The sequence below is a fragment of the Alexandromys fortis genome, unplaced genomic scaffold (assembly GCF_014885135.2).
Source record: "Alexandromys fortis isolate MF-2015 unplaced genomic scaffold, M_Fortis_MF-2015_v1.1 scaffold_11, whole genome shotgun sequence".
NCBI lineage: Eukaryota > Metazoa > Chordata > Mammalia > Rodentia > Cricetidae > Alexandromys > Alexandromys fortis.
Genome location: NW_026067912.1, coordinates 10,324,855 through 10,343,573, shown reverse-complemented (window position 1 = coordinate 10,343,573; position 18,719 = coordinate 10,324,855). Strand labels below are relative to the sequence as shown.

The window sequence follows — 18,719 nt, the reverse complement described above, 5'->3', positions numbered from 1 at the left end:
GGCCAGTCCTCTGATTATGTAACCAATCGCCTAGTAGCAGTGAACATTGTTGAGGCCACCCAGTCTCTATGGGACTGCAGAGGGAACGCTGCTCCCAGCAGCAGAGACTGTCTGAGGCTCTTTGCAGCTGGACCTGCCCACCACCTACCTGAACCTGCAGCCACATTGGAAACCAGGAACAAGAGAGGACCATCTGTGTTATGAGTCACAGAAGTTTCGTGTACACGGTGGTGAGCTGACAAGCCACCCCTCAAATGATGGGTAGTTATCTGCGATGGTGAGCTTGTCTCCTGGGGAGGATGTGATCGTTTTATGGGAGCCATATTGCTCCTCTCAAGGGATGGCAAAGACAACTTCTTTCCCTATCCTGGAGAGCCAGAACAGCAATGGCAATCACCCGGAACCCATTTGGACCAAGACTACGATTATGCACGATCCTCACCTCCACCCCAGTTCTTCTTCTGTTTAAGCCTAAGGCTCACGTATGTGCCACAAAGGCAGACCTGTGGTGGCGGGACACCTTTGTCTGTAGCTTCCCTTGTGCCACACTGATTGGCTCCCTTAGCCATCATTCACCATGGACTGTTAATTGGTATATTGGGATGTGAGGCCTGGCCCACCCTCTGGGGACTCCTGGAGTTGGGCCGAAGACTCTGCTATTCCAGATTAACTCTTGGTATCTGGTTGACTTTGCATGCATAAATGGTGGGTAAAGGATGGTGGACATTTCAAAGGTACCCTGATGGGGAGACACGGAGCTTACATGGGGTGGTTCTCCAAAGCCCAGGACCCACAAAGAAGTAGTACCCAGCTTTCCTCCAACTTGTTCATGGTGACACTGACTCATGACCCAGGTTAAACACAAAGCAAATAAACGTAGACTTTAGAATTAGAACATTCTGGCTTTCAAAGCGGTTCTCTCATTCCAAGGCAAGTGAGCTCACTTTCCCATCTATAGAATGGACTCAAGCTAATATTCCCCACTACCTTGATGTGCAGAGAGCTATAGGATGGGCCCACAGGAAGACTGACACACAGCTTTATGAATGATGCTTCTTAATGATATTTCTTGCTCTCCACCAGAGAAGGGCATGGTTCCATTTGCATTTCCCCCTATGCCTACTGACAAGTTGGAAGTGAGGGATAATTGAAAGTATTCTGGCTTGATGTAACTAAGAAGTGAAAGGCGCGGGCAAGGCTGACTTGATTTAACCTGGCAATATGAGATTAGTTCTTCATTGCCTCTGCTAGGTCTCCCGCATTGCCAACCTCTGAAAGCAATAGATTGGCTGACAGGGTGCTCATTTGGAAGGTTTCACCTGCCATTACTACCCTGGCTGCCTGACGGACCGTTGCTCCTCAGGCGGCCTGCTCTCCCTCCGTGGAGCACGGCCATTCTTAAATATAGCGAGGAGGAGAACTGTATTTGCACTCCTGGAAGGCCTGTTGGAAGTCTTCCTCTTCCTTCATGCCAATTCCTTGTGTCAGTCTCTGAGTTCCAGGGCCAAAGAGCCTTGCCCCAAGCACCTTCAGCTTTTCTTCTGACTTAGCAATGGAAGACCAGTCAGGCTTGACCAGAGAGATCTGGCAGAGTGGAAGCCCCACCGCGAGCTGCCTTGCCAGCTCTCCTGTTCTGGGGGAGGGGTGTGGGAAAGAGAGAGCAGAGTCAGCTAGGAAAGCCACAGGCTCTGTTGCCCACGGCAAGGGTGTGATTCAGGCTGGACCTTTCTTGCTATGACTAGTGGTGCCTGGAGGTCAGTGAGGGATGTTTCCCATCACGTCCTTAGTCCCCATCCCCTTTATTTAATTTGATGAAGGTTCTTTACCAAACATTAAACAACACTCCCGCCCCAACACAACACAAATACACCCAACAACATCTGTCTGGGATTCCGGGTGGGCCTTGAGAAATATGTGATTTACAAGCTCTCTGGTGATGGGGACCTTCGTTCTGAATGCTGAGTTTTCAGGATCCACAGTCTAAACCAGCCTTGCTCACATACTTTGTTACCTGGCCCGGAGAACAGGCATTTGGATTCCTGCTCTTACCCTAGACCTGCAGAATTATTGAGATGGAGACTGGGAATCTGTGTTTTAAGGGAGACCCCTAGATGTTCCTTTGCTTATTGAAGTTTAAGATTCCTTGCCCTGGATTACTGCAAAGACCCTTTAGACATCTAAAGAAATACAAGCTGTCCTGGGGGACTATACCAGCTTTCTCCATCTGAGTCCCCTGTAAGATATATATTATCAGGGGTTTCCTAAAACACAGAGGTGGCGGGCAGGGGGAATCTATACGTTTAAGTGCAATCTGGGAGACAACAGTTAAACAATATGGAACTAAGTTCTCACAACAGAACTTCTCAGAGTCCTTGTAATGTAAATACACACAACTCTTCCCTACCATGGCGGAGTGGATAGCCCTTCATGATGGAGGAGCCATTTGGTTCAGACTCATTCCTGTAGTTGTATCCAGTGCCATATAGCCTAACAGATTCTGAAGGCATTCTGCCAGGAAAGGGGGTCCTGTTCTTAGAAGGGCCAACCAAACCTTCCTGTCTTCCACTTAACAAGTAGCATCTTTGTCCCTGCTTGGCTTTGCAGAGAATGGAGGCCATGAGTGACCAGGCCCAACACAAACTGCATTTCTGTGACAAGCATAACCCTTCAGGGGAACTGCACTCTGTCACCATTCTCTATCCTGAGGTGGCCTTGAGTGCAGGGGCCCAGTGCTAAGTGACAGCATCCTGGGGGGCCACATGTTAACTAAGCATCACAAACCTCTGGTGTTGTGATACAACATTGTTATCTGGAAAGTTCGTGCAGCCAAGTTACAGAACAACTGCAAAATTTTTTTTCTCATAACATTTTATTTCAGTTTACAATGTTGTGTTGGACTGCACTCATTGATGCTCTTGGCTGGATGCAGCCCACAGGCTATGGCTCCCAGGCCTGCGTCATAGGCAAGCTTGTCTTGTGAGAGCTAATAGTTGGTGCTTACAAAGAACTTCCAAGCTGTTAGGGGCTGCCCCGGGGTAGTTTTCACATATTCCCCGGTAAGACTCTGTGGTCCCAGGCATCAGGGCTGTCATTTGCAGTAGTAGAGCAAAAGACCAACACAGACTAGATGATTTTCTGGAGTGGCTAGGCAGGGTTTGAACAGGGCCTGCTGCTCTCTGAAGCCAAGTCTTCTGTATAGCTCCTATCCGAATCTATGCCTCTCATCAAACACTCCTCCTTCCTGGGGGCCATCGGACCACTGAGACATCCTTTGAGCCTGCCTCTAATCCTTGCACCTAAGGCACGACTAAGTCAGATTGAAGACCAATGACTTGAATACTTATTGTATTGGGCTATGGAATATTTAGCCATCAGTCTTCTTTTCCAGGTCTTCACTTACATCCAGTTTACATTCTGACTTGGTAGGTGACCACAGCAATGCCCTGTACCAGCTCTTCAAGAGTCTCTATTATCACACACTATACCATGAAGATCTAGCCGTGATCATTCACATATGTTCTTAGGAACCTCACACCTGGGTTCTACGGTCTCCATTTTTGCAGATGGAAAAACTGAAGCTCAGAGAGCAACTGGGTTCTTCCCGAGTACACAAAATTGGTAAGTGTTGGATGCGTGATCCCCACATTGGCCATCTGCTTCCACTTCTTGACTTCTTCTACTCTTGATTCTTAGAGGAGGCTCTGAGGGTCATAGCATATCAGGGGTCCTTTGCTCTGAATGTTGTCACTTCAGCAAGTTTCTCCCTTCTCATAGCCCTTCTTTTTTTTTTCTTTTTTTTCTTTTTTTTTTTTTTTGTCCTCCTACCCTTTCCTTAGTTTACCCTTTCTTCTTTCAACTCTTGGCTAGCTGACTTCCTCTATCCCCACAACAGCTTCTAGAAATGATCTCATCTGATGAGTAGTTCAGCACCACAGACAAACCCTGACCTAGCAGATACTCACCCTGTTAGCCCACAGCCATGCTTGCTGTACCACGGGGACTTTCACCCTGGCTGCTGCTGTCTACCCCTTGACTGTTACAAAAGCCACTGGCCATAGAGCAGGGCCTCTGATCCCAGCCTCCCATTTCCCCAAGTGCTTGCCCTCTGTCTGCTGTGCCTGGCCTCTCATAGCCACCCTCCTCCCCCCTGCCCTGCTCCTCATTGGCTTGCTTTTTTTTTTTTTTTTCAGAGCCTGCTGACAGGTTGGACAGACAGAGCCGATGGCCATGCAGTCTAGGCCCAGCAGGGGGTAGCAGCCTGGTGGGGTGCCAGACAGTGACCTGCTGGGTCCTTCTGAAAGAAAGGGGCTGTCACAGTCAATGCTGCGGAGCAACAAGCTGGAACAGCTACTTTCTGCCTGCGGGGAGACCAGGGGATGTCTGTGTCTAGGATGGGCCTCTGAGACTGCTGAGGCGTGGTGCTTCTCTTCCCGTGGCATAAACACAGTGCTGAGTGCTGGCTGGGAGGAGGGATTGGACTCCGTTATCACACAAGCTTTCGGCTTGATTGGGATGAGAGGCTAATTTCTAAACTGGTCTTTTCCTAAAGACTCCTGTGCATCAGGCGCTGGATGCAGAACCCTCAGGATGAACTTAGCTCATCTTCACGTCCCCTCTGTGGGGTGGGTGCCACGAGCCAATATTATACTGCTGGTGACAATTGCGAGATCTGGAGACAGGTGACATGCAGCCAACAATGAACTGTGTGTGACACATTGATTGCAACCTATTAGCTCTGTGGCCTTGGACTTCTGGTTTTACTCTTCCGAGCCTCAGTTTCTTATCTATTGAAGGGTACTGATAATCATGCCAGTTTGGCAAGGCTTTCACAAAAGATTAAACCTTTTATCACATGCGTTTAGTACTTGGTGACCAGTTGTTTCCACCCAGTTTATGGCTGGAGAAAGCCAGTCTTCGAGAGCCGAAAGCTTGTGGGAAGCAAGGCTGGATTTCAGTGGTCCAGGCTCAGCCTTCCCTGCCATGCTACACCCTGCCCAATGAGATATACGGAGATGTCAGAGTCAAAGCATCCTCGATACTTCTGCATTTCTTCCTATTTTAGTTGATAATTCTGGGTGCGTTGGTCGCTATCTTTTTGGTCACTGTGACAAAATACCAGACAAAGCCAACTTAATATTTATATTGGCTATGGTTTCAGCCTATAATAGGTTTGCTTCTCTGTTATGGGCCTGTGGTAAGGTATGGGAGTATGACAGAACCAAGGTTCTCAGCTTGGCATGTCTGGAAAGCAGGAGACAGGAGGGGGCTGGCAACTAAGTCCCTAGGGACATGCCTTAGTAGTTTTTTCCTTCAGGTAAGCCCTCCTGTCCATGCTAGCGTGTTATGAACCTGTTATTGATGGATCCATCAATGGAGGCAGAACCCTCGTAGTCTAAACACCTGTCAGTCAATGCCACCCTCAGCCGCTGAAGATGGCTTTAATATATAAGCCATTTTACATACAAACCATAAGAACCTTAACACTGGGCTCATGTCCCCTAGGAAGTCACTGTATAGGACAAAATAACACTGGTAAGAACAGTGAAGAACAGTACAGACCTGTGCCAACGTCTTACTCAAAGGAAATAATGAATCGTACATTGGAATTTTTTTTTTGGATTAGTAAAGTGAGTTCAGTGGTACATAGTGACTTAGGTTTACTGTTTTTAATAAAATGATAGTTATTATTATTATCATTATTATTTTGGACAATTTCTTAATGCACTGTGAAAGTTTTTTATTATTATTAACTTGATGCAAACTAGGAACATCTGAGAAGAGAGAATCCCAACTACAGAACTGCTTCCATCCGAATGACTGCAGGCAAGTCTTTGGGAGCACTATCTCCATCAGAATGACTATAGACAAGTCTGTGGGAGCACTACCTCCATCTGAATGACTGCAGGCAAGTCTGTGAGTGTGTTTTCTTGATTGATTATTGATACAGGAGGGTGGTGCCACCTCTGGGTACATAGTTCTAGGTTATAAAGAGAGCAAGCTGAACGAGCCACAGAGAACAAACCAGTTCCTTCATGGTCTCTATCTCAGCTCCTGCCTCCAGGTTCCTGCCTGACGCCCCTAGAGGATGGACTGGAATGTGTAAAGGAAAAGAAACCTTTTCATCACCATGTTTCTTCTTGTTATGGTGTGGACCATAGCAACAGAAACACGCATGCAACCCGGGACATGCGTATATTTTGATATATTTTCATCATATTTACCCCAGTCCTTCCCCTGACACCTTTCAGATCCACCCCACCACCTTCTAAATTTGTGTCCTTGATATTCTATTTATTTATTTATTTATTTATTGAATAGCCCACGGATTCTAATTTGTTCTGCCCGTATACTAATGGGTGTGGGGCCATCCAGTGAGAACTCTCCTCCAGTAGCCCTCAACTGTCAATACCTCCTTAGTTATAGGTGGGGTTTATAAAGGTATCACCGTTTGAATTGGTGATATTTTTTAATATTAACATGAAATTTATTCATCACTCAGTAACCTACTTAATAAAAGCAACTGTTTACAGCCTTATCATGGAGGCAGGTGTTGATCAGTGTGACAGAGGTTGATGATGACAGACAAGGATTTGAGGACACGAGCTAGATTCCCGAGGGGCAAAGCAGACGTCAAAGGGATGAATACCAGATTGAAGGAGTAAAAGTGCCTTCAAGACACGGGATGAGGCAGTGTAAACCAGTAGAGGATAAGTCACAGAAACGTACGGAGGAAGAACCTTCTAGGAAGAGGAGACAGAAGTGCAAATCCCAGGGTGGGAATGCTTCTGAGGGTTGTCAGATCCAGCAGGCAGGTGAGGGCAGAGTGGAGGGAGGAAGATGAGGAGGAAAGGGACCAGAAGAGAACACTGGGTTTGCTGCAGGAGCTGCCTGCCTTTCTTGGGGAGCTGACAAGGCTTGAGGAGGCTTGAACAAGGATATGCTGTGCTTGCACTACTAGTAGGGTTCTTCTTAGGGTTCTGCGCAGACTGGGCCAGAAACTAGAGGACTAGTCACCAGGCCAGTGAAGTTGGTGGCATGATCTGGTAGAAGGTGGTGGAGGTGATAAACTCATGCCATTACTCTAGTGCTTAGCCATAGAGACCAGAAGGGCTGGGTCAGGCGACTGTGTCTTGCAACATGCATAGTAGTTGGAATATGTCAGAGGCCAATGGCGTGGCCACCTCAGTAGGCTGTGGCCGTTGGCAGGTGAGGACCTTAGTACTGTTTGTTAGAGGATGGCTTCTTCCCACACCTGTCTTTTATTACAACTCTCTTGAAAGAGGAAGATGAAACTCTGAAAGCTTGAGTCCCAAGTCCCCTCCACCACCGCTTATGTGTATCATGGGCCTGTGAGAGCCCAGAGTTGCTCCCGGGGTCCATGCACCAGTCAAGCTAACCTTACCTTAAGATGTGGAATTGCTTGGCCTGTTTTTCTCATTAGGTGACCCTGGGATGCCATGCTTGGAGGTATCATTGCTTTCTGGTTTGAGCTGTCCTCAAAATGACATGCAAGAGGCTTTCAGTGTCAGTATCACCTGGGTGCTTATTAGAAACACGCATCTGTGGACACTACACTGCATCCACTGAACCCAAACTCTAGGGATGGGGCCTAAGAGTCTATGCGTGAGGCTTGTCAGACTGTTCTGACTCTGGCTCACATTGCTGTATGTCCTGAGTTAACTCAACAATGGCTTCACAAACCCTTTAAGGTAGTAGCTATCCTTAGCCCATTCTTCAGAGAACCAAACAGAGGCTCCGAGACATGGAGCGACTTGAGCTCTTGCTGTACATGGTGAGCTGAGATATGAACATGGAGTTCTGTGATCCCAACACTTCTTTATCAGCCTGCCTGCCTCTTCTCTCCACGGAGAGAGAATGCCCACACATGCAGTGGAGGGCTCCAAAAAAGGCCATACTTTCATTTTGGCCAAGGGTCTATTGAGTCAAAGAGATGATCTTCTGTCTGTGGGAGGGGTCTGGCTGCTATTCTAAAGAGCAAGGTGCTACGTGGAGGAATGCGAACGCTGACTTGAGGCATGAGACAATGCTCCACGTGAGGGCCTGCTCCTGTGGCACTCACGTTCATCTGAGTGGTTCCCAGCCTCGCTCCCACATCCCTCCTCCTCTGTTTTCCTCATGGACTCTGTTGGAAGGGCCCCAGCCTCCTTGGAAATGTTCAAGGATCACCACTGCTCCCTCCTCTAGGTCTTCCCGTTTCTAAGTCCCTTTACCCACAATGCGTTTCCTTCATTCTGTATCTAATTTCCCAATATCTCTTACAATTTAAGATGTAGTCACTTATTTTGAGATAAGTTCTCACTCTAGCCCAGTCTGGTCTGGAACTCACCACGTAGCCCAGGATGACCTTGAACTTCTGGTCATCCTCCTGCCTCAGCCTTTAATTTAAAAACATTTGTTTTTTTGAGACAGGGTCTCATGTATTCCGGCTAGCCTTGAGGTCTGTAGCCAAGGCTGGCCTTGAACTCTTGATATTTCTACCTTCCCCTCCCAAATGCTGGCACTATAGACATTCATTGGCATGTCTCTTTCACCTACTTTGGAAGTTTTTGATGACCTTCTGCTGGGCATCCAAAACCTCTTTACGCATTTCTTCTGTCATTATATTGTGATGTCATGATGCATTGAACAGATATTTTAACACGGACAACCCAGGGACGCTTTGCAGACTGAGTCTGAGTCTCATCCATTCATGTGGCTGGGAATGGAGGAAGGGTATGCACAGGCGAATTTTGGGTCATTCTGACAAGGAGTAGGACTGCATTGTGGGCGTTATTGGCTATTGGCTTCATCAACGGCACGTGATCTGAACAGGGCTGTACTGAAGGCGAAAGAGAGAGATGGGCTTGGGAACAAAGCTAAAGAAATACTTACTATCAAGGGTGTTAGACACATGCATTGATCCTAGCCTAGGACGACTGGGGTTGATGTAGATCACAGCTTAAACATTAGTGGTAGATACCTAGTCTCCCGAGGGCCACTGAATCCTTTTGCTGGTTGCATAGCAAGGGGAAAAAATAGAGTAGATTTTGAGCTAGAAATCTGGGACTCTGGTCTGTCCTGCTTGCTTTCTGTCCTTGAAGAAATTATTTTGCTTCTCTGGATTTTGTAGCTGCTGTGGACTATGAAAAACTAAATAAAGTAAGCATTTTATTGTCCTTTGATTTAGTTTCTTTGGTTTGGGAGAGAGTGTCATCACCTAGCCTAGAATGATCTTGAATTCAAGATCACCCCCCCCCCACTTCTTTCAGGTGTTTGGATTACAGGCATGTACTGCCATGCCTGGTAGTACTATATATTTTTTAGCCTTTCTGTGCCTGGTAGTCCCCAACACCCACGGAGAAAACAGCCCACGATTCTATGAACATATGGGTGTCCTTTATTGTGTGTGACCTCAGAACGTCAGAGCCCTGTGTAGGGAGATGGGGTGGTGAGGGGCAGATGTAGGATGACATTCTTTAAGTAGAAGGAGAAGGGAGAGAAGCGTCCTGTAAGGATTTGTCTTTTCCTGTGAGTAAGGAGAAAGGGAAGCGTGAAGCAGAGAGGGCTGGGGAACCTTGTCATTGTCTTTGGATTCACATTTGGCTCCACAGTTCTGGCCTCTCTCCAATCCCCCAGAGCTCTTGGCTGAGAAGATGGAAAACCAAAGAAAAGAGCACAGGCCTCGGGCAGCTGCTCTTGCCGCGCTGCAGAGGACTCCTCGCTATTTAGAGTCCAACTGTTCCACTTTCCCCGGCTCGCCCCTGGCATTCCGGCGCACAAGCACTTTGTGGGGGAAAAGACTGCATAACGCTGATGGTGGTTTTCAGCACACTCAGAGCTCGTGTTTCTGTGGGACTGAGGTTGTGCCAGTCCCCGGGTCTGCCCTGCTCGGACAATGGACACAGCACTCAGGTACTGGGAGCCCTTCAACCTGAGGAGGCCTCTTGACCTGTGTTCTGGATCCTGGCAGGGCTGTGTTGTGACCCTGGGACCATGGACAAGCTGCTGTGCTTTCTCTTTCAAAGTATGGCCATGGCTAATCTGGGCCATGTCAGTAAAGCCTTACTGCATGCCTGAACCAGGGAAGTGTTTGATGCCTCTCAGACCTTGGGCATCATAGACTTTGACTTCAGAGCAAGAAACATCCTATTTTGGGACTACGTGACTTTCCCATGCACCTAAGCTTCTAGAGAAACTGTTTCTCAGCTGTGCTATTGTTTCCTTTTGGGGCCTGGTTACTCTTTATTGTGAACAGCCATTCCACACATGTAGATGGCTAGCGGCAATCTGGGCATCGCCTGGGGTCATTTCCCATTCACCATAACTTCGGAAATGCTTCCAGACATTACCAGAGATTTCCTGCAGAACATAGTTGCCTCTGAGAGAAAACCACTGATCTGGACCCAGACTGTGGGGAACACAGAGCTAATAAAAATGGCACCAGGGCTTCACACTGGCAACCAGGTGGTAGTCATAGAGACAAGACAGGATAGTGCTATACAATCCAGGAAGAGTCTCTGGCCCAGACAAAACTACCAGAAGCCAGTTCAGTGACACAAATGTTATCCTTGGGCCGTGAGTTTAATCTGTGGTTTAATTCCCTAAAACAAATCTTCAGTGATTTAAAGGACTAGCATTAAAAATTATTGGAAAAAAAAGTGATCATGGGAAGATGCACGTGAGGGCAGGTGCCTGTGGAGGCCAGAAGACGGTGCTGGAGCCCCTGCAGCTGGAGGTGTGGGCGGTGGTGAGCCTCCCAACATGGGTGCTGGGGCTTTTGCAGGAGCAGCAAGCACTCTTGGTCGCTTGATCATCTGTCCAGCCCCTTGATTAGCACTTCACAGATTAGGCATCTTCATTGCAATTTTATGATGAATATTGGATTTGTCAGCTAATCAGGTGAAAAAAAAACCCTAATCTCTTAAGAGACACTTAATAACCATTTAGAGTATGGGAGATTTGATTAGGAAAGACTGAAGGTGCTATGTTAGGTAAAGCCGTGTTCTTTAAATGTCTTAAAAAAATCCGATGGTCAAATCCATTTTACCAGGAAAGTGTTTTCAGTGGGAAGCTTAATCTTTGAAGTGCTTATTTTGTTTCCTTTGAGTTCTAAGACAAATCCTGCCTTTGCTTTATTTTTTTCTGGAAACATCTGTTGTTAGTGTTTTAGAAGGAAGGAGACGAAGGCTTTAAAGATGGAAACCTGCACATCCCAGAAGTCGCCCGAAAGGCCTGTTTTGAGTCTTATTTTCTTGAGTCCCCGTGTTTGTTTCTGTAAAATGGAAATACAGTCACTCCTCTCTCTATTTGGGCTTTCCATTCACACATTTAACCAAAAATGAATAAGACGTATTCGGAGGAAACAATTTCCTCTGTATTGAACAGGTCCACACTATTCTTTTATGTCATTCTGCATGTAATGCAGCATAGCACCACATGGTAACAGGAAGATACATACACTAGTTTATGTAAAGGACTTAAGCATCCTCATATTTTGATATCCACATGGCAACTAGTCCCTAGAAGAAAGATGGTTGTAATATGGTGAAAGAGGCTCAGAGAACTTAGAGGCGGTGTGACCTAACAGCACAACTAGAAAGATCTAGGAGTATGACGTTCCTGTTAGGGAGATGGAAGAGGCTGGCAAAGGGTGTCTGACCCAGGAACTAAAGGATGAGAGGAAGCCATTACACACAGAACCCGACTTGACCACTTTGGGCTCTGAGCCAGCAAAGACCCTGCAGTAGGCACAGCATGCTGGTGTGGGGATCAGAAGGGTGACCAGTGAGACTGAAGTGGAGCTTTAGGGATGGTAGAGGAAGGATGGTCAGAAGGCAAGCATGGGATGCAGAGGAGGCCCTTTAGGTAGGATGAAGCAGACATTAGTTTTGATTCTAATTGTGTGAGAATTCTCTGAGGGAATGATGGATCTGATTTACAACAGACATGTCCCCTAGCTACTGGGTTGTAGGAGTATGGATCACGAGGTGGGATTAGAAGCATAGAGACCCACACACTTTGTATCTACTCTCATTATCCTGGTACATAGGAGGTCCAGCCCAGTGCTGGCACACTTAGGAACTGTCATTCTTATGTGAATCAAAGAACAGCAAATCTCAATCTGCAGATTCCATCCGCTGATGACCTAGTCTAATATGCCCATGCCTCTAGAGCTCTTGCTTCAATGGAAAGATGAGGAATGGCCTCAGACACCTGTGTTTAGCCATGAGTTCCTCTTCTATCTCATCTGGACTTGCTCTGCTTTCTCCTACGGAAGAGAGAGCCAGTGCCCAGCCAGCAGCTGGTGACCTGCAGGCCAAGTCCTCTTCCCATACACTAAGAGTATGGCTTTCCCATCTGGGAGCAAGCTGGGATCCTGCATATGGCCCCAGATACATTTATCACAAGGCCTTTGGAATCTGAGGAAAATCCTTGCCCAACCCAATTAACAGAACTAAGTTGCCCTTTGAAACCACCTCCCACCTGACTGACTCGTTGGCACTTGTACATGCACTAACCACGGCATTCTGCAGTGGGCTCACCAAACACTGCCTTTCACTGGGTGAAGAGACCGGACTCTTTAGATTTAATAACCATGTCTTTCAGAGTCTCTCAAGTCCCTAGTTTGGCTCTGCTAAACGCACAGACAAGGTGAGGTATTAATTAACAAGTGAGATAAATGCCCAATTTACATCCTTGAATCAAGTCAAACCAATTTGGATGGTGAAGGGATGGGAAGGAGGGTGAAGGAGCTGTGGGCATGGGGCAGATTTCATCGGTTTCGAGTGTTCTGGACACAGTCCAGAGTTATGCCTCCTCATTTGGACTTGGCTGGAGTGCCTTGGATGATGTGCCCAGAGCTCAGGCCAGCATCCATATCTCTTAACCCACGGCGGCCTCCTCTGGAGCAAAACAAGGAACCAAACCTTGCCAGGGGAGGCAGAGTAGATAGCAGGGTTCTGGACGGAAACTGGAGTGGTGTCTAATTTATACAGAGAAATGAAGACGCCGCTAGTGGATTGAGGAGCCCTTCCATGGCTCTTTCTACTCTGTGACTTGGAGAATTCCCCCAGGGATGGGATGAAAACTCTGGGCGTGACTTTTGAGATGTGCCTTCTCTCATCCCGTTAATGTCACATTCCGTGACAGTCCTTTCTCATGGTTCCTACCAAGGTACTCTCTCTCCCTTGGTCACTTCTCATGCTCTGGATTATCGAAGTGATGACGGTCTTTGTGTACCCCATCTTTTTGGACGGAGAGTGACCTGTCTAACATTTCCCAGCAGTCAGTTTCTATGGGTGAACATTTGGTAGACTCTGGAAATGTTTGTTAAACTGAGAGTGAATAACTTCACAGGGGCTGGATGCTTGGAGGGATGGATGAGTGGAGGGGCAGGTGGACGGATGAATTCCAGGGCATATGGAAGGAAGGATGGATGGAAGGGTGGATAGAAGGGTCACTCATGACACAGAGTCAAGGGCTTTCAACTTTGAAACAAACATTGTTCACTGCTCCAACTAGCGACGGAGAATAGTTTTAAAACATCCTTGGTAGAAGAGGCAGGTGTGGGGTGTATGTTTGGAGCCCAGGAAGGTGGCAGGGAGGAAGATGGATAAAGCATATGATACACACATATGGACATGTTACAATGAGTCTGCTCCAGTAAAAACAAGATGAGAAGACAATCTCATCACCTTCCAGTTACGCAGGAACTAAACCTGAAATCATTTATGCTTTTTCTTCTAATTGTTTCTTCCTGAAGTAGTCTCTCTCTCTCTCTCTCTCTCTCTCTCTCTCTCTCTCTCTCTCTCTCTCTCTCTCTCTCTCTCTCTCTCCTCATTTCACTCCTCACCTTCTCTGGGATTGAAGTGGGGAAGGATCTGGGGTATAGGTACAATGACATAGGCCTGGGCTAGCCACCCCAGGAGGAAGCGCCACTTAAAATGTTTCCCCCAACATGTGGTTTGTGGGACACTCTCTGGGGTGGTTGGTAGCATGTAGATGACTTTACTGGAAATCTGACTTAAATGAGACTCAAAAGGCAGGGGTCAAGAAACCTGACTTCCAAGGTCTCCACAGGGCTCTCCACGGCACTGAAGTTTAAGGAGATGGGTTAGGTTCTTCGCAGCTGTATGCATTATGGGAAAGTCATTGGTTGGAGTCTGTTATATGATTGTCTCTAGAAATTCTAGATAGCAACATTAATAGGAACACTATTGAGGCCAGCACTGGCCAACCTGCCTGTGCGTTCTACAAACCCAAGCATCTGTCAAATACGTAACACGTGTTTGCTCGCTTAAACTTATACTAACTCATGGAGTTGACATAATCACACCCGTTTTCTTTTTTCCAGACAAGCAAATTGAGACTTTCAGAGGTAACTTGCTGAGCCTCAGTTATCTCAACACAGGCTAATTCTGAAGACCAGAGGCTGCAATCCTACGATGCCACAGGGTCACATTACAGAAGCAAGGGAGAAAGGCCGGGATGCCATCCCATGCCGTGCTGAAAAAGAATGAAGGGGAGACGACGGCTCTCCCTTGCAGCCATGAGGACGGCAGCACAGGCGACACAGGTAAGCAGACTGAAAGTAGCTTCGGAGGGGCGTTCTTCTGCCCCTCCAGCTGTAGGCTGATGAGGTCACAACCCTGTCTTGTCAGGACTGCAATGTCGTCCTGTGCACCAAGCGAACAGGGAACTGGATCTGGCTTACGGGAGCTTCAGGCAGACTCCCATGTAGGCTGGAAATGATGGACTTGGGGCATTTAGCACATAGAAGCTGGGTGTCCTGCTTCTAAGCCCTGGGGGGACAAAGGGGCCTCTAGGGAGTGAGTAGAGGCTCTCCAGGCCAGACAGTCTAACGATGCCGCCTCACCTTGCTGTTCCCATTTGGAGAGGAAATCTACATTCTCTCCCTCCTACCCCTGGCTGTGATGAACTAGAGTTCACACCTCTGCCTTGGTGGTGATAATTAAATATTATCCGCCTGTCACTTGGCACACATGTTGTGTGTATTCTCAGACTTTAATGAGCTGGTATTTGTCTCCTGTAAGCAAAAATATTTCTTTGAGTCTCTCTTTTTTTTTTCAGATTGGGGTGAGTGGTTCAAGGGAAGAGCTCTTGCTTTTAAAATGACAGTCTCTGGCCAGCATTTCCGTGGACGGTCTCCACTGTTTTGGTTTTCTTTTCTTTTGGCAGGGACAATGACACTCAAAGTTTGTCCCTTCTGAAGTGGCCATTGCCTTCTGTTATGTGAGCAGCCACATGGCTGGAGAGTATTGTAGCAAGTGATGAGAACTCAGAGGTATGGGGTCACCATGTATGTTGTTGTGGGGACACTGTAAGGTGACCTTTTCTGACAGGGTTTCTCAGCTAACTACCAAAGAAATTTTCCCCAGATCTCCAAAAGAAGCAGTTTTATCTAGGCGCATTGAAAGAGAAATTAAGACGTTCTACAAAATGAATGTTTTAGGACAGTGGATCTCAAAGGAAATCTACATCCGCGCCACCTGGAGATTTACTAGACTTTCAAATTCTTGTACCCTTCTAGAGACTCATGAGCTCAGAAACTCAGTGATGGGGTCAGGTCTTAGTCGCCAAGGTTTAATCAAATCCTTTAGGTCCTTTCCGAGCTACTAGGGAATAGGAAGAGAGTACAACGGATTCAATTCAACCCCGGCTGATGAAGTCAGTAAAGAACTTCAAATACCTCTACCAGCGTTTGCGTTTGTAACTATCTCTACCAGTGTTTGCGTTTGTAACTATCTCAGCCTCAGTTTATTTATTATTTATTTATTTTTTTTGGTTTTTCGAGACAGGTTTTCTCTGTGGCTTTGGAGCCTGTCCTTGGAACTAGCTCTGTAGACCAGGCTGGTCTCGAACTCACAGAGATCCGCCTGCCTCTGCCTCCCCAGTGCTGGGATTAAAGGCGTGTGCCACCATCGCCCGGCTCAGCCTCAGTTTAGAATTAAAAAAAAAAACATCACTTTAAACTGAGGATCTCCTCCACCCCCCACCCCCAATGTTTAGTGATGGGAATGACTGGCCCTTTCCAGTTCCCTCTGGAAGAACGCTCTATTATCTCCCCCATTCATGAGATTTATGACAAGTGTGTTGTTTGCAGCTGCTCCCTGAGCTGGCACTCATGTTTTGCTTGGATGCCTCTCTGACCCAATGCCAGGTTCCTAAAGCACACAGTCCTTTCTGAGGACTCCCAGCACAGGAGAGAACCAGGTACTCCAGAGGCAGGAGAGCCAGGGGCACCCACCCCTGAAACGTACGTAGAGAGAAACGGTGAGCTCACTGCCCCTGGGTCTGGGGTTGGTGAGAGGAACTTTAATATTTACCAATAAACAGCAAAGTGCTTAGCACACCTCCTAGGGAAGTAATTAACCATAGAAAGAACACCCTGCGCCGAGGCATCTCCTCCAAAAAAAGAACTCACTTAATTGTGAATTGCTTACGTCAGGTGAGAGAGAACCGGTGTCTACCGCCCTCACCTGACATAAGCAACTCTGAACTAACTGGGAGTTTCTTTTTATAAACACAGTGCAGAGACTTTCTTCTTGGTGGTAATTACTTCCTCGGGAGGTTGCGTTAATAGTTCCCATAAGAAGACCATTATTGTCTTTAGCATAATCACTGCCTCATTTGCTTTTGTCCTAGCCTTTCCAGTACGTGGGCTCTGCCTCTTCAAGGGATCCTGAGTTGTGCCTATCAAGCAAGCCCTTCAGCCTGGGGATCAGGTACCTCAGGTGGGGAACCAGGATCAAGGTGAAGCTGACAGAGAGGGAGGCAGATGGCGCAGGGCCTGTTGGGGACCTAGACCGCCCAGGAACCTCTTCTCTTCTGTGTTCCGCTTTCCAGCAATTTGCTATGCTTTTAGCTGCTGACACCCCAACAGGGAAGGGAGTCAGGGAAGCGGCTCTTTTGAGGAGGCAGAAGGAGCTGATCTATGAGCAGCCTCGGTGCTCGGTGAAATCACCAGGGAGGCAGAAGCAAAAAAGTCATTGGATTTCAACTCTCAAAAAATGCCTCTCGCCATGACGCCTCACCTTGGTTAAAAAAAAAAAAAAAAAAAAAAAAAAAAGACCGAAAGGGAGTGGCTTCTATTCGGGTTTTGTTTCAGGAGAGAGAAAATGAGCGAAGGACAGTGCCACAGAGGCGTCTGCCCTGTGGAATTCTTTGATCAGGAGCTTGTATCAGTGTAAGTATGTCTGTTTGTTCACAAATTATCTATGTACACATAGGCAAGCATGATGGAAATCACCAGACATCCATTAAGAGGATGAAGAAAAAGCAGAAATTGGATGTCTAATATTCTCCTTTGTTTCTCACCAGGTTGCACCCTACTTTGGACACCCGCAGCTGACTCCAGTGGCCATGAAACAGGTGGCTTTGATGTTGGAGGATGCGGCACGCATACTCTGTGATTGTCACAGTGGGATCGTAAACTCCCCTGGTAGGTCAGATAGCTGCACTTGGAGATCCTTCCACCCCTGAAACAACTTCATGTGAACTCACCCTGCCTGTGAGTCTTTTGGGGTGGGGAAGGCCACATACCTACAATGATGATATGGATAATACATGGTATTTGAGCTTAGGATGTTGGGCAGAGGAAAGGAGATCTCCTTGAGTTCAAGGCTAGCCTAGTCTACTGATCTCCAGGTGTGTCTTCACAAGAGGTTTGCTACCTCAGCTGTAAGAAACTAATACAAGCCGGGAGGTGGTGACGATCGCCTTTAATCCCAGCACTTGGGAGGCAGAGGCAGGTGGATCTCTGTGCGTTCGAGGCTAGCTTGGTCTATAGAGCAATTTCCAGGACAGGGAATCCTTGTCTTGAAAAACCATAAACAAACAAACAAACAAACAAAAATTTAGGAGATTTCTTGCCCCACTTGCTAAGAACCCTACTTAGCTTCTGAGCCCTATCATTACACTGGAATGTGTCCCAGAAGACTCAGCTCAAAGGTTCAGAACAAGGGTGCTAGTACTCAACCATGCCATCTGACTGTACAGACCTAGTCTCAGAAACTAGCAGGGTTGAACTGGGTCAGTACTAGGATGGCAAAAGAGAGGGTGGCGAACCTCCCTGTAAGGGATTCAGAGCAAATGTTTGAGACATTTGCTCAAACATTTGTGTCATCTGTCACTGCTTAGGCTCCACTTAGCTCCGTGGTTAAGGTGGAATACAAGGTATAGCTGTACACAAAATGTAAACAAGGGCAGATGAGATGGCTCATGGGTAGTGGCACTTGCCTCCTAGCCAGATGATCTGGGTTTGATCCTTGGGATCCACAAGGTAGGAAGAGAAAACTGACTTCCACAACTGATCCACTGACCTCTACAAACGCTGTGGCACACATGTTCCCCTTCTCCTCCGCACACACAATAAGACCAAAGACATGCCAAAAAATTAAAAACTAGTATAAACTAATGAACACCACCACCTTCCTGTGCAAAGGAAGGTGTAGGTTAAGGGTTTAATGCTTCACCATGCAAGATAAAACAGTTTGTGAGATCTGCTAAGCCGTAAGAGTGTCTATAGCTAAAGATACTGTATTATATACTTAGAATTTGCTAAGAGGGCCGATGGCAACCTCACCTGTAGAAAATTAGACTAAAGATGGTGGCGATAACTCTGAGAGGTGATGGCAATGCTATTTTTTGTAAGTGTAGTATATATCCAAATTAATCGAGATATGCATAGCTTTTTATAT

General features: G+C 47.0%; 1 protein-coding gene across 3 annotated transcripts in view; it reads right to left on the bottom strand.

The window, feature by feature from the left end:
* Tenm2 (teneurin transmembrane protein 2) overlaps window positions 1–18,719 on the bottom strand; it is a 424,931-nt gene that overhangs the window by 78,695 nt on the left and 327,517 nt on the right. The window lies entirely within an intron of this gene.